Raw genomic sequence first — 16,411 nt, forward strand, 5'->3', positions numbered from 1 at the left:
ACAAGAATAATTCCTAGTAACTGGTGTCTACCAGAAATAAGTCATAAACATCACACTCATTAGACACATGCCCCACTGAAACATTAGGCACATGCCCCAATAAGTCAAAAATGTGACAAAAATGACCTGGTAAGGTCACTCAGTTGGTCAGAGCATCATCCTGATATACCAAGGTTGCGGGTTCAATCTCTGGTCAGAGCACATAAGAATCAATCAATGAACGCACAAATAAGTGTAACAACAAATTGATGTTTCTCTTTCTGTCTCCTCTCTCTCTCTTTCAAATCAATCAATAATGTTGCTCCTCAGCCCTTTGACTAAGATCAAGTGTAAAATCAATCAACAAAAAATGTTTAAAATATGACAAAAATGTCTACTAACACTGCTACTATTTTAGCAGTTTCCTAGAGGTGCTAGCAAATGCAGTAAAGCAAGACATAAAGAAGCAGTAAAAAATACTAGAAAGGAGATGATGGTCATTATTTGTAAACTATGAGTTCATCTTCCTAGAAAATCCAAGTGAATTAAAAGTTAACACAATATTAAAATGAATACTACTACTATTACTATTATTATTAATATTTGATAACCAAAACCAAAATCAATATATTCAAATTGGTGGCTTTCCTACACACCAACGACAAATAAAAGATAGTAGAGGAGACTTGACTTGGAGTGGGGAACGCACAATACAATATAGAGATGATGTATTATGGAATTGTACACCTGAAACCTATATAATTTTATGAACAAATGTCACCCCAATAAATTCAATTTTTAAAAATACAGAAAAAAATCCCATTCAAAACAGATAATTCGAGAAATAAATCTATAGTAAACATGCTAAGTCTACATGAAAAAAAAACTGTAGGTACAACAATAGATATATTGTGTCTGAATGACAGTCTCCAATACCTCGAAGAGGTCAATTCTCTTCCATTTATAATTTCAATGTAATTCCAAAGTCCCAACATAATTTGTTATAAAATTGTCAACTGATTCTAAAATTCATCAAAAAAAGAAAATGTTGAGATTCTAGCAAGATGGTGGTATAGGTAGACATGGCTCACCTCTTTGCACAACCATATAAAAATTAAGACTAAAATATAGAACTATCACTAGGAACACTCAGAAATCAAGTTGAATGGAAGTCTGAAAACTATGAAATTAAAGAAACCTCATCCACTAGGGTTGGTAGGAGAGATGCTGACACTGAATGGGCCGGTATCTCACTCACCTGTGGTAAATAAAATTTTGGGAGGGATATCTCAGGAGCAAGCAGGCCCAGCCACACACAAGGCTCCCCAGCCTAGGGTTCCAGTGCCAGCAAGATAAGTCCCCAAAACTTCTGGCTCCAAAAACCAGCAGGGGTTGGGTCAGTGGAAGAAACTTCGGACCTCTCAAGCAGTTCCTCTTTAAAAACCCATACATAGACTCACCTACTCGGACTCACTCCTGAGCCCCAGTGCTGGATGGCAGCTTGAGGGGCACCAGGGGCATGCAGACAGGAACTGAAGTGGCTGGCATCCTGGTGAGCAAAGGTGTCCCTTTTCTGAGCCCTCTCCCTGCAGAGCCACAGAGCTGGCAGGCTGGTGTCATATTTGAGACTCCATCAACCTGGATAAAACTGACCTGCCTTGGAGATCCCCACAGACCCTGTCCCACCCAATTTACCTACCCACCCAAGCTCCTTTTCCATATGAATGGTTGGTCTTGGCTCAAGCTTCACAACTTCCTAAATCCTTTCAAACAACCAACAGCTGACCCCAGTGCTCTACAGGCCAGGCAGTAGAAGCAGCCAACCTAGATTCACAGCTTGGCTTTATCTGGGAATCTCCAAGACCAGCACAAGGAGCAGCCTTTCCAGACTGCTCTATAGCTCAGGNTGGAGATCCCCACAGACCCTGTCCCACCCAATTTACCTACCCACCCAAGCTCCTTTTCCATATGAATGGTTGGTCTTGGCTCAAGCTTCACAACTTCCTAAATCCTTTCAAACAACCAACAGCTGACCCCAGTGCTCTACAGGCCAGGCAGTAGCAGCAGCCAACCTAGATTCACAGCTTGGCTTTATCTGGGAATCTCCAAGACCAGCACAAGGAGCAGCCTTTTCAGACTGCTCTATAGCTCAGGAAGGGCAAAACACTAGTAGGGGCTGACTTTGGCCCGCATCACCCAGGAAACCCCAGGGCCAGCACACCCAGTGGACAGCTACAGACCACATCAGAGCACCACCACCCTGCCCCTGCACAGCTCACGCTCCAAGGAACGTGGAGGTTGGTGGCCAGTGGTCACAGCCAATCCTTGCAGCTGACTGGCCTGGGTAAATCCCTCCCATTGACCTGCCAACAGCAACCAAGGCTCAACTACAGCAGGAGGGTGTGTTCAGCCCACATGAAGGGTGCACCTCGTGTACCCAGCCTGGGTGATAGGGGAGGCTCTGCCACTGGACCCTTCAGGACACCTACTACATTAGCCACTGGCATTGGCATTAGCCATGCCAGCAAGACAGGGAGTCATAGCAACTCTTGCTAATACATAGAAACAAACACAGGGAGGCTGCCAAAACTAGGAGACAAAGAGACATGGCCCGAATGAAAGAACAGATCAAAAACTCCAAAAAAGAACTAAATGCAATGGAGGTAAGTAATCTACTAGATGCAGAGTTCCCAATACTGGTTATGAGGATGCTCAAGGAACTTAGTGAGGACCTCAGCAGCATAAACTCTTAAGATCCAGTCAAAAACAAAGGATTCACTAATTGAAATAAAGAACAATTTATAAGGAAACAACAGTAGAGTGGATGAAGGTGAGAATTAAATGATTTGGAACATAAGGAAGCAAAAACAACCAATCAGAACAACAAGAAGAAAAAAGAATCCAAAATAATGAGGATAGCATAAGCAGCCTCTAGAACAACTTGAAGAAGTCCAACATTCACATCATAGGGGTACCAGAAGGAGAAAAGGAAGAACAAGAAATTGGGAATGATTTGGAAGAAAAAGAAAGAAAGAAAACTTACATAATTTGGCAAAGGAAATAAGCATGCAAGTCCAGGAAACACAGAGTCTCAATCAAGTTGGACCCAAAGAGGACCACACCAATACACATCATAATTAAAATGCCAAAGTTTAAAGATAAAGAGGGAATCTTACAAGCAGCAAGAGAAAAGCAGAGTTACCTACAAAGGAGTTCCCATAAGACTGTCAACTAACTTCTCAAAAGAAACTTTGCAGAAAAGAAGGGGCTGGCAAGAAGTGTTCAAAGTGATAAAAAGCAAAGACCTACAACCAATATTACTCTATCCAGCAAATCTATCATTTAGAATGGAACAGCACATAAATTACTTTCCAGACAATAAATTACTTTCCAGACAATTTAAGCTAAAGAAATTCATCATCACCAAGTCATTATGACATGAAATGTTAAAGTGTCTTATTTAAGAAAAAAGGGGACTTATGTTAGTACTTTCAGCCAAGATGGCGGCTGGAAGTGCTAGATGGAGGATAGAGTAGACACACTTTGCCTCCTCACAAAACCAAAGATGGACAACAACTCAAAACAAAAAATAAACAGAACTGCCAGAAAATCGAACTGTACAGAAGTCTGACAACCAAGGAGTTAAAAAAGAAACATTCATCCAGACTGGTAGGAGGGGCAGAGAAGGGCAGCCGAGGCAGAGAGGACATGCGACAAGGCAGAGGCTGGAGGGCCAGTGTAGGCAAGGCAGTGGCTGGAGGATCTGGCTGTCCCACATTTGTGTATAAATAAATGGGGAGGAAAAACTGGGGAGCAAGACAGACCATGCAACCCAGGGTTCCAGCACAGGGAAATAAAGCCTCAAAACCTCTGGCTGTAAAAATCTGTGGGGGTTGTGATGGTAGGAGAAACGAGGCACTCTCTCACAGGAGAGTTCGTTGGAGAGACCCACCAAGTCCTAGAATGAACCCAAAATCACCCACCAGGGGTTAAGTATGAGAAGGGCCCAATTTGCTTGTGGATAGTCAGGGAAGTGACTGAAAGCTGGCCAAGAGCTGAGCAAGTGGCAATGTTCCCTCTTGAACCCCTCGCCCACATACAGCACCACAACACATCAATGTGGGCTGCCCGCCCCTATGAATATCTGTCTCCACCCCTTACAACATAACAGGCCTAATGAGACAAAAAAAAAATATATATATATATATATGTATATATGTATGTATATGTGTGTGTGTGTATATGTATCTCCCAAATGAAAGAACAGATTAAAGCTTCAAAAATACAACTAAGAGATGAAGAGATAGTCAACCTATAAGATGCACAGTTCAAAACACTGGTAATCAGGATGCTCACAGAATTGGTTGAGTATGGTCACAAAATAGAGGATATTTCACTATGCAAGGTGAAATAAAGAAAAATATACAGGAAACCAACAGTGAAGTGAAAGAAACCAGAGCTCAAATCAACAATTTAGAGCAGAAGGAAGAAAGAAACATTCAACCAGAACAGAATGAAGAAACAAGAATTCAAAAAAATGAGGAGAGGCTCAGGAACCTCCAGGACAACTTCAAACATTCCAACAACCAAATCATAGGGGTGCTGGAAGGAGAAGAGGAAGAGCAAGAAATTGAAAACTTATTTGAACAAATAATAAAGGAGAACTTCCCCATTTTGTCAAAGGAAATAGACTTCCAAGAAGTCCAGGAAGCTCAGAGAGTCCCAAACAAGTTGGACCCAAGGAGGAACACACCAAGGCACATCATAATTACATTACCCAAGATGAAAAATAAGGAGAGAATCTTAAAAACAGAAAGAGAAAAGGAGACAGTTACCTACAAAGGAGTTCCCATCAGACTGTCAGCTGATTTCTCAAAAGAAACCTTATAGGCAAGAAGGGGCTGGAAAGAAGTATTTCAAGTCACGAAAGGCAAGGACCTACATCCAAGATGACTCTATCCAGCAAAGCTATCATTTAGAATGGAAGGGCAGATAAAGTGCTTCCCAGGTAAGGTCAAGTTAAAGGAGTTCGTCATCACCAAGCCCTTATTCTATGAAATGTTAAAGGGGCTTATTCAAGAAAAAGAAGATGATCAAAACTATGAATAGTAAAATGACAACGAACCCACAACTATCAACAATTGAACCTAGAAAACAGAAACAAAAACAAAAACAAACTAAGCAAACAACCAGAACAGGAACAGAATCATAACTATAGGGATCATTTGGAGGGTTATCAGCTGGGAGGGAAAGTTGGGGAGAAAGAGGGAACTGGTCCAGGGGATAAGAAGCGTAAGTGGTGGGTACAAAATAGACAGAGGGAGGTTAAGAACAGCACAGGAAAGGGAGACGCTGAAGAACTCACATGCACAGCCCATGGACATGAGCTAATGGGGCAGGGGATGACCAGAGGGAAGAGGTATGCCAGGTTGAGGGGGACAACATGAAAAGTTAGTACAACTATAACAGCATAATCAAGAAAATATACAAAAAAAAAAGGAAATGTTTAAGAATACCCAAGAAGCCCTGGCCAGGTGGCTCAGTTGGTTGGAGTACTGTCCCGTACAGTGCACTTACAGGAAGGAACAGATCAATGTTTCTCTCTCTCTCTAAAATCAATAAACATCACCTCGGGTGAAGTGTTTTTTGTTGTTTTTTTTAAGAATACCCAAGAAAATTCTCATCTCATCTGCCAAGTCACCCTGAGTACAAGCCCTAGCCCCACACGGTCATATTTCCTCTCCAACAAGATGAAAGGAGCTATGAGGAACCAAGAGAAACTCACAGAAGTGCAGGCACAAGCGCCCATTGCGGGGAAAGGAACTGCTCATAGAGAGAAGGTGGTTCACAGAACAGTTACAGCTGAAGATAAACAACTTCAGCTCTCCTTATAGAAGTTAGGGATAAACAGTATCTCTGATACTGAAGAGGTAAACATGTTCACAAACCAAGGGACAGTGATCCACTTTAACCACCCTGAAGTTCAGGCACCTCTGGCAATAAACACTTTCACCATTACTGCCACACTGAGACACAGCAGCTGACGGACATGCTACTTAGCATCTTAAACCAGCTTTGCACAGACAGCCTGACTAGTTTAAGGAGACTGGTGAAACTCTGCCCAAGCAGTCTGTGGGTGAAAAGCCCCACTTGCTGTTGGGAACAAGAAAAATAGTCTCAGCCCCAAGGAGCCTGTGTCCCTAGCAAACATCCTGTAAGTTGATTGCATCTGTTTAGTTTCAAAATTTTCCTTTCAGTTGAGTCAGACCCCACCCTGTTCCCACGTGCGGGCTCTATAAGCCAATAGCTAACCGCCACATTTGCTTCTGTGCAACACTTGCTTGCTTGCCTCTATATAAGGACTTAGCTGTAAGCGCTAGGCGCGACTCTTGTTTGCAGCCCCTGTGGGCACCGTGTCTCTGGACACTTTGAGAGTTCGCCCCTGCGCAGGTTAAACTTGGCCAATAAAGAAACATCTTTGAAACCCTGAAAGTCTCCGACATTTGTTCTCGCGGTTGGTGGATGCAACACTTGCTACTGGAGAGGAGGAGGAAGTTCCAGATCTTGTGCAGAACTGTCCTGAGGCTTCCAAGGGTGAAGCAAACTGACCTGAGTCAGCTTCTGAAGAAGATAAATTTGAAGACGTTACTGGGAGCTGCTACTTTATGATTACTTTTTCAAATTTTGTTTACGGATCTGATAAAATTCAGATCTCTAATATTTTTAAGCCCAAGCCCATTGGATACTGGCAGCACTTTTCAGTTTTTGCTTTATATACAAATCATTCTTTGCAGCTCATTACACTGAAGAAGCCTGGGAATAAAGTTTGAAACAAAGGTCAAAAAAAAAAAAAGAATACTCAAGAAAATTTCTGAAAAGAAGAATACACTGTAAAGTTGTAATAATTAAAATAGAGAGACAAAGAGATCAATGGAGCAGAAGCGAGTGCAGAAACAGAACCGTGCATATGGGTATTTAGTAGATAATGAAGGTGACATTCAAACTCAGTGGGGAAAGGATTCAACAGGTGATGCCAGGACCCAGCTCACACTGTCCACAAAAACAAATCCCAATTCTATGAAGGCAGTATTAGAAGAAAACCTAAGAAAATAATTTTAGAATAAAGAGAGCCTTCTTCCAAAATAAAATGCACAGAAGAATGAAACTGGACTATTATCTCACACTACACAAAAAAATTAACTCAAAACGGATTAAAGACATAAATGTGAGACATGAAACTATACAACTCCTACAAGAAAGCAAAGGGGGAAAGCTCCTTGACATTGACGGGTCTTAGAAACAATTTTTGGGGAATGAAAGCGAAAGCACAAGCAACTAAAGAAAAAGTCTACAAGTGGGACCACGTCAAACTAAAAGGCTTCTTTCTCCACAGCAAAGGGAGCTACGAACAAAATGAAAAGGCAACCTACTGACTGGGAGAAACTATCCGCAAATCATATATCTGATGAGGGGTTAATATCCAAAATATATATAGGGAACTCAATCGCAACTTTATTTATTTATTTATTTTAAAAAGGCCTGAGATCAAACACACATTTTTACAAAGAAGACATACAAACAGCTAACAGAAAAGATGCTCAACACTGCTGATCCTCAGGGAAATGCAAATCAACACCACAAGGAGATATCACTTAACACCTGTTAGGGTGGCTATCACCAAAAAGACAAGAGACAACAAGTACTGATGAGGATGTGGAGAAAAGGGAACCCTCGTGCACTGTTGGTAGAAATGTAAATTGTTACAGCTACTATGGAAAACAGTATGGAGGCTCCTCAAAAAATTAAAAATGAAACCACCAGCAATCCCAATTCAGAATAATATCCGAAGGAAATGAAAACACTACCATGAAAATATATCTGCACCTCCCATGCTCACTGTACCAGTGTCTACCATAGCCAAGACGTGGAAACCACCTAAGAATCCACCAGTAGATCCCTGGATAAAGAAAATGTGGTACATACACAGAATGAAATAGTATTGCACCGTACAAAAGAAGGAAACCCTGTCACTTGTGACAACACGGATGGACCTAGAGGGCATTATGCTAAGTGAAAATAGTCAAAGAGAGAAAGACAAATACTACTATATGGAGTCTAAAATAGCCAGACTGGTAAAAAAACAGAGTAGACTGATGATCACCAGAAATGGCAGGGGCAGGGGTGAAGGTGGGAGGTAGGGAGAGGGGGGTCAAAGAGAATGAACTTCCAGTTATAAGACAAGTTCTCAGGGTCTTATGTACAGCATGGTGACTACCGTTAACAGTACTGTTTTACATACTTGAAAGTTGCTAAAGGAATAGATCTTGTTTTGTTCTCACCACAGAGGGGGGCAATGCTAACTATGTCAGATAATGGAGGTGCTAACCAGCCTTACTAATCATTTATATATATATAAATATATATTATAATATATAATATAATATAATATATATAATTTATTTATTTATCATTACATTGTATGCCTTTGTAAACCTATATATTATACAAAGCTGAGAGAAAAAAGAAATAAAATCCGCATACAAAAAACAAAAACCTTAATACAACTGAGTACGTTAAAGTATAAAATACCTATACGGCAAATGGCAGCACATCCAACCAGCCCCCTTACTCTCTTACCGTGTCACTCACTTTTAAATCTCGCCTCAACGTTTCTCACTATGTGATAAATGAGCTCTCATTTAGGAGTTTTTTTCAGTTGTCAGTTTCCTCCTCTATAATCTCTGGCTCCAAAACCTACGGGTCTTATTTATTTTGGCAGGGTGCCTGGTACAGAGTGGATGTTCCACAAGTATCTGCTAAGTGAATCAGTGAGGCCCGGGGCAATGGAGGACCTCTGTGACAGACAGCAGGATCAGCTGGGGCCCACCACGGGAACACAACACAGCTCAGTCGGATATACTTGGCCCAGGACTGCAGTCACAGAGTCAGGACTCGAGTCTCTGTGGCCACTAAGAGTGACAACACCATTGCATGCGTAATCCTTTCTGATTACACTCTGGGCAAACGGGAGTCTCGCCTTTGTCTGAATACTGCCGGTGATGGAGGGCTCACTCCATACAGGCAGCTTGTCCCTTTTCTGTGTAGCTTAGGCTCACAATGCCCTTTCTCCCTGAGCCTTTTGCAAGATTGCCTTACAGAGAGATTAGGAAATTGTAACAGATCCCTGGGTCTTGGCCAGGCAACATGAAATGGGCGCCCTGTCTGGATAACAGCAATAGCTGTAATGAACTGGGTGCTACAATGAGCCAGGCACAAGTCCAAGCCCTTCGATTTGCAGTACTGTTGTTAGGCCTCCTAGACAGATCAGGCAGGGATTTAGAAGTCCCAAGCCTCAACTACCCCTCCCCAACCCTCAGCTTCCACACAACCTTCACCTGGGTGAGCTGAGGCAGCTGATCCTGAAGGCCCTCTCTATGACACTAACCGTCACCAGCCTGAAAGGTGATCCTGCTTCCCTGTGGACTAAGTGGTGCTGTCTTCCTGCCCCCTCCTCGATCAGATGCCAGGTTTCATCCTGAGCTTGGCAAACTTCCCACCATTCTCTCCTGGCCTTTCCCGCCCTGGCTTCCCTCCTTTTCAAAGGAACTCCGGGGCCATGACCCCTTATGCTGGGAGGACCACCCACTTGCCGCAGAAGGGAATTAGTACAGGGGCCAAGCATGTCACTGCCTGGTACCATCCAATATATAGGAAGCAGGGCCAGGCAAAGCCTAACAAGATGTGTATCCCTATGTCTTCATCCAGAAGACGCACCCCCTTCCCAGCCCAATGCTTCAAGGCTCAGCCCAGAGGTCCTCTCCTTCTCTGACCACCCTTCCGTGGTTCTCCCAGCCCCAGCCCCCTCTGATTCTGTTTAACTCCCTGAGCATCAACCTTTCAGGGTTTCAGTGATGGTGCCTTCTCTATTCTCCATCTATATACCCTGGCCCTGGCTAATCTCACTCAGTCTCTGAGTTTCAAATGCCTTCTTCATCTCGCCCTCTGTACATCCAACCCCAGCTTGGTCTCCGACACACACGCCACTGGCTACAGAACTCCCACATCTCCCTGGTGTTCCTAAGGCCAGAATCCATTCAGCAACTGATTTTTGCCAAACCACCTCTCTGAGTTCCATTTCCTTGCCCTTAGTTCACAAAAAGGGGAAGTGAGACGATTCAGTGTCTGGCAAATAACAGATGCTCAGTACGTAGTACCTTCTGGGCTGCTGGCACACACAAGGGATTTGGCGACGTCTCCAGTTAATTGATTAAAAACAAAGGAACAGACCAATGAATGCATAGACAGGACAGGCATCCTTTAAAGTAGAAGAAGCTGCTGGAGCGCTCAGCAATCCCTCCCTATCTTTTCCTGCTTTCCTCTAGGTTTTCATGGAGTCCATTTCTGACCACTTTTCCACTTTGTCTGAGCTCAGGCTCAGGCCAAGGGGGTGCATGTCCTTCCTTACCTGTCAGTTATTCGCAGCACTGTGCACACAGAGGTAAAGGCCATCTCCCACTGTGACAGCTGCAACTCTGGCTCATTAGGCTCTCTAGCCTCCTGGCATTGCCAAGGACATGGGCCAGCATCACCCTGTCTTCAGAATGCAAGGACATGTCTGCCTCACAAAATCAGGTATTCAAGGCCCTGCCAGCATGAAGAGCACGACTTCGAGTCTGGCAAGAACTCTGCCTCTGACATCCCTGAGTAGCAAAGGGAGACGGACTCCCCTTCAGAAAACGATTTGCTGTTATCTGATGAAATGGAAGATACGCAGAGCTAAAAATGCATCAGTTGCATTGTCAGGTACACATCCAGGACAAACAGGTGCCTGTGGTCTCCACCTGGAGACCCACAAACAGTAACCCAAACTGGAAGCAACTCGTGCCCATCAACAGGAGAAGGAGAGACTACGCTGTAGGATGAACACAGTGTGAAGGAATGCACGCTAACCACGCACCACAATATGGATGAATCCCACAGACAGGAGCGTGGGGGAAAGAAGCAAGTCACAGAAGAATAATGCATACTGCCTTTTACGTGAAGTTCAGACCCAGGAAAAAGCAAACAACTATCTAGGTGGTAAAGCTCTCAAGAAAAGGGAGGGCTTCTCCTGCTCACAGAAGTCAGGACGGTAGTAACCCTGGGGTGGGAAGGGGGCCAAGGCAGCCGGTAACAGCGTCCGTCCCCACTGGCTGGTGCCTTCCTGGATGCCCATGTTAAACCCTCTTTAACTGTTCACACCAAGTCCATATGCTCTTCTATTCACAAATACTTCCCAACAAAAACATTATTTAAAAAGGTAATATGGTTAGAAAATTCTAAAATTAAAGACTGACTCTTTAAAAATGTGACCCCCAAAATGACATAAGCCAGATACAAAAGGATAAATATTATATGATTCTACTTACATGGGGTACCTAAAAAAACAAATGCATAGACACAGAAAGTGGAACACAGGTTCGCAGGGCTGGGGCTGGGGACCGGGGAGGTCAGTGCCCACTGGGCACAGAGTTTCACTTTGGGAAGATGGAGAAGTTCTGTGGATGGATGTTGGTGATGGCTGCCCAACAGTGTGAATGCCCTTACCACCACTAGATACTTAAAAATGGTTATATTTTAAACGCAATAAAAAGAAAATAATGCATTGCAGTGTTTAAAAGAAAATGTGACCCAGCATGTCCCCTCATAGACTCTGATCAGCAGATAGACACCCATGGGCACAAACACACATGTCACGGATGCTCGCCACAGACGAATTTGTGAGAGAAAAGGTCCAGAAACAACCAAAATCCCATTAATAAGGCAGTGATCAAATAAAGGATGTTACATCCACCCAATCTTATTCAGGTGGTTAAAAAATATTAGATCTTTTTTTTTTATTATTTTTCAAGTACAGTTTTCAGTCTATTACTCCCATCCCATCCCACCCCCCAAAAATATTAATCTTTATACACTTACATACAATTACTCAATGCATATGAAGAAGGAAAGGCTCGGTGCTGAATGCATGTATAATAAGCCATCAGTTACCTTTTTAAAGGGATGTGTGGACGTACGCGAGTGTTTCTGGAAGAAGACCAAAGAAACTGGTCAAAGTGCTTTGCTCTGGGGAGGGTGGAAGCAAACTGAGATTTCACTGTTCCCCCTTTTTATACTTTTGTGTGTTGCTTACCATATGCAGGCATTGTCCAAACAAGAAGGGCTCTGTATCATAAAAGGATTCTGAGACTCAGGAGATGCTAACTTCCTTTGATCACAGAATAATAGGTGATCAATGCAATTGTCCTGAACAATCCAGCCTAGCGGTTGCAGCCCCTCTAAACAGTCCCTTCCGCCAGACATTAAAGCCCTTAAGAACTATGGGATTACGAAGTACAAACTTCCAGTTATAAAAATAGTCATAGGGGGAATTTAGGACTTCCAGCCAAGATGCAGGCATAGGTAGACACACTTTGCCTCCTCGCACAACCAAAAGAAGGACAACAAATTTCAAAATAAAAACAAGAACTGACAGAAAATCAAACTGTATGGAAGTCCAACCACCAAGGAGTTAAAGAAGAAACATTCATCCAGGCTGGTAGGAGAGGCAAAGAGGACTTTGGGCAGCAGGCGGAGAGGACTTGCGGCCAGGCGGCAGCTGACAGACTGGGCGGTCCCACATTTGTGTGCAGAAAACTGGGAGGGACAACTGGGGAGCGAGACAGACCACACAACCCAGGGTTTCAGGATAGGGAAATAAAGCCTTGAAGTGTCTAAGTGAAAACATCTGTGGGGGTTGAGGTGGTAGGTGAAACTCCCAGCCTCACAAAAGAGTTCACTGGAGAGACCCACAGTGTCCTAGAACATAAACAAACCTACCCACCCAAGAATCAGCACCAGAAGGGCCCAATTTGATTGTGGGTAGGAGGGAAAGTGACTCAAAGCCAGCAAAGGGGGTACAAGCAGGACTGTTCCCTCTCAGACCCCCCCCCCACCTACCACATACAGCTTCGCAGCAGCACTGGGGTGTGGGTTGCCCCACCCTGGTGAACACCCAAGGCTCCACCCCTTTCTATGTAACAGGTAAGCCAAGACAAAAAAATGGCCCAAATGAATGAATAGATCACAGTTCCAGAAAAAAATACAACTAAGTGAGAAAGAGACAGCCAACCTATCAGATGCACAGTTCAAAACACTGGTCATCAGGATGCTCACAGAATTGGTTGAGCATGGTCACAAAATAGAGGAGAATATGAAGGCTATGAAAAGTGAAATAAAGGAAAATGAACAGGGAACCAAAAGTGATGGGAAGGAAACCAGGACCCAAATCAATGGTTTGGAGCAGAAAGAAGAAAGAAACATTCAACCAGAACAGAATGAAGAAACAAGAATTTTAAAAAATGAGGAGAAGCTTAGGAACCTTTGGGACAACTTTAAACACTCCAACATCTGGATCATAGGAGAAGGAGGAGAGGAAGAGCAAGAAATTGGAAACTTACTTCAACAGATAATGAAGGAGAACTTTCTCAATCTGGCAAAGGAAATAGACTCCTAAGAAGTCCAGGAAGCTCAGAGAGTCCCAAAGAAGTTGGACCCAAGGAAGCACACATCAGGGTACATCATAATTACATTACCCAAGATTAAAGATAAGGACAGAATCTTAAAAGCAGAAAGAGAAAAGGAGACAGTTACCTACAAAGGAGTTCCCATTAGACTATCAGCTGATCTCTCAAAAGAGACCTTACAGGCCAGAAGGGGCTGGAAAGAAGTATTCCAAGTCATGAAAAGCAAGGACCTACATCCAAGATGACTCCACCCAGCAAAGATTTCATTTAGAATGGAAGGGCAGATAAAGTGCTTCCCAGATAAGGTCAAGTTAAAGGAGTTCATCATCACCCAGCCCTTATTCTATGAAATGTTAGAGGGACTTATCTAAGAAAAAGATGATAAAAAATATGAACAGTAAAATGACAACAAACTCAGCTATTAACAACAGAACCTAAAAAAACAAAAACAAAAACAAACTAAGCAAACAACTAGAACAGAATAGAATCACAGAAATGGGGATCACATGGAGGGCTATCAGCAGGGTAGTGGAAGGGGGAGAGAGGGGGAAAAGGTACAGAGAATAAGAAGCATAAATGGTAGGTAGAAAATAGGGGGAGGTTAAGAACAGTATAGGAAATGTAGACGCTGAAGAACTTATATGTACAACCCATGGACATGAACTAAAGAGGGGAGGATGATGGTGGGAGGGGGTGTGCAGGTCAGAGGGGATTAAGGGGAGAAATGGGGCAACCATAATAGCATAATCAATAAAAGAAAAATAACAAAAAAAATAATGGTCATATGGGTGTAAAGTCCATATTATGGACTAATGGAAATATGGTCGATAATATTGTAGTAACTGTGTAAGATGCCAAATGGGTACTAGAATTATTGGGGTGATCACTTTATAACATACATGTCTAATCACTGTTATACCTGAAATTAATATATTATGTGTTAATTACAAATGAATAATAAAATTTTTCAAGAAGAACTGTGGATTTGGAAATGCTGCAGAAAAATGTTTATCCCCGGCAGAAGGGTGATGAGCAGGCCATCCCCGACAGGTGTCCCATTTGGACAGGATGTCTGTGGGTCTGAGCAAACAGCCCAGAGAAAGCTGCTACCCTGGTGTCCCCAGCAGCCTGGTGTTCTCTGGGAGGAAAGAAGCGCACCTGGAGTCCTTTACAAAGAAGGTAGACTGAACTAACAAGAAGGGTCCCTGGGCCTCGTTCTTCTGCCCCAGGATTACAGACACCGACGGCTGGCAAAGAAACAGCAAGAGCTGCTGGCTGAGCCACCCACCAGGGACCACCAAATTCAGTCCCTTGGAGATGCTTTCCTCAACCCCTCAGAATAGGGCAGCCCCCACCTTCATTGCCCCTTCCAGCACCTCCCCATCACCTTGCTTCCTAGTGTGTGTTTACCATTTGCCTGCCCCTGTCCAAATCAGCACCTAACCCTCTTGCTCACCACCCCAGCCTGACCAAGGAGGTGCTGCCACTCTTGATTGACTGGCTAGATCTCTGCTCTGGCTGAGCCTCCTGCAGGACCCTAGCTTGCACCCACTGCCTCCTCCCTCCAGCTCTAGGAGGGTCCTATCCACACCCAGATAAACAGGTGGCAGCCCAGAGGAGGCACCACTTGCCCCAAACCATGTGCCCCAGCCGGGGACAGAGCAGGATCTATCCCTGGCTGTGTGCTCCACAGGGCCAGCTCCTGAGCAGAGCTTCCAAGGAAACAAGTAAGCGGGGGAGAAAGGAGGAAGAAAGCAGAAGAAGTTCAAGTCCCTCACCCTGCACCAGTTATCTCAAGGAAAGCAGGGTCTTCCATGCCTCCGCATCCTTCCCAAACCCACTCCTATAGCAGGCTCAACAATGCCCCTCCACCCTGCACAGGACTGCTGGGGAGGGGGTGGGGTGGGGCTCTGATGTCACTCTGCCTCCCCTATGCAGTGCCACCTGGAATCAGGTGGGCAGCTCTGTAGCCCAAGGTGTGAGGCCCCAGGCAAGAGTGGTTTCCTACTGGAGCCCAGTGAGAAGGGTAGGCTGCCCCCCTTCCACTGGAACCTAAAGAACCCCTCAATGAGGCTCCCATGCGAACTTTCCAAACATCCCCAGGATGTAGGGATCATTACCTACATCTTAAAGGTGAAGGAAAGGACAGAACCAAGATTGAAACTCAGTTCTGCTTGTCCTCAAAGCCCAGGCTATTATCTTTCTGAAACTGACTTGAAAATATGTCTTTTCGCTCTTTGTCATGTGAGCGTGCAGGGTCACTCTAGCACATACCTGGCTAGCTAACATGTGAAAGACTTTACTAAGGATTCCTGACAATGGCAAAAACAGCCACAATTCTTAGCAGAGATGGCATTTCCCCACTTCCTGAATATGGACTGCCTCATGAAGACATTGCTTTGGATAACGGGATACGCAAAAGTGAAACCTGCAGATATCTTGCAGCCTCTGCTCTCTTTCCAGGGACCTGCCAAGCCGTGGACGAACCAAGGCTAACCCACTAGCAGATGAGACCACCTGAGACGGAAACACGCAAAGCCTGGCCCAGGCCAGCAGAGCTCAGCCCAGCAGCTGACTCACAGTGGTTACAAAACTAGCATTAGCCCCAAGTAATTAGCTAGGAATAGATCTCGTTAAAGATGTGGGTGACCTCTATACTCAACATTATAAAAACCCTGCTGAAAAAGATTAAAGTCAGAATAAATAGAGAGATATACCATGTTCAGGGATTAGAAAATTAATATTAAGATGACAGTTCTCCCAAAAGTGATAGAGTCGACATAGCACCAATAAGAAATCGTAGCAGGCTTCTTTAATGTAGAAATTGGAAATGCAAATGCTTAGAATAGCCAAAATAATCTTTTTTTTAAAAAAAAGAACAACACTGG

General features: G+C 43.9%; 1 protein-coding gene and 1 pseudogene across 3 annotated transcripts in view; one reads left to right on the forward strand and one right to left on the reverse strand.

Annotated features, from left to right (window-relative positions):
- The window catches only part of FBLN2 (fibulin 2), a 106,540-nt gene that overhangs the window by 33,966 nt on the left and 56,163 nt on the right, over positions 1–16,411 (reverse strand). The window lies entirely within an intron of this gene.
- LOC118980842 (transcription factor BTF3-like) lies at positions 5,730–6,587 on the forward strand (annotated as a pseudogene).

Source organism: Sturnira hondurensis, unplaced genomic scaffold, assembly GCF_014824575.4.
Source record: "Sturnira hondurensis isolate 20B ecotype Veracruz unplaced genomic scaffold, ASM1482457v3 Scaffold0023357, whole genome shotgun sequence".
NCBI lineage: Eukaryota > Metazoa > Chordata > Mammalia > Chiroptera > Phyllostomidae > Sturnira > Sturnira hondurensis.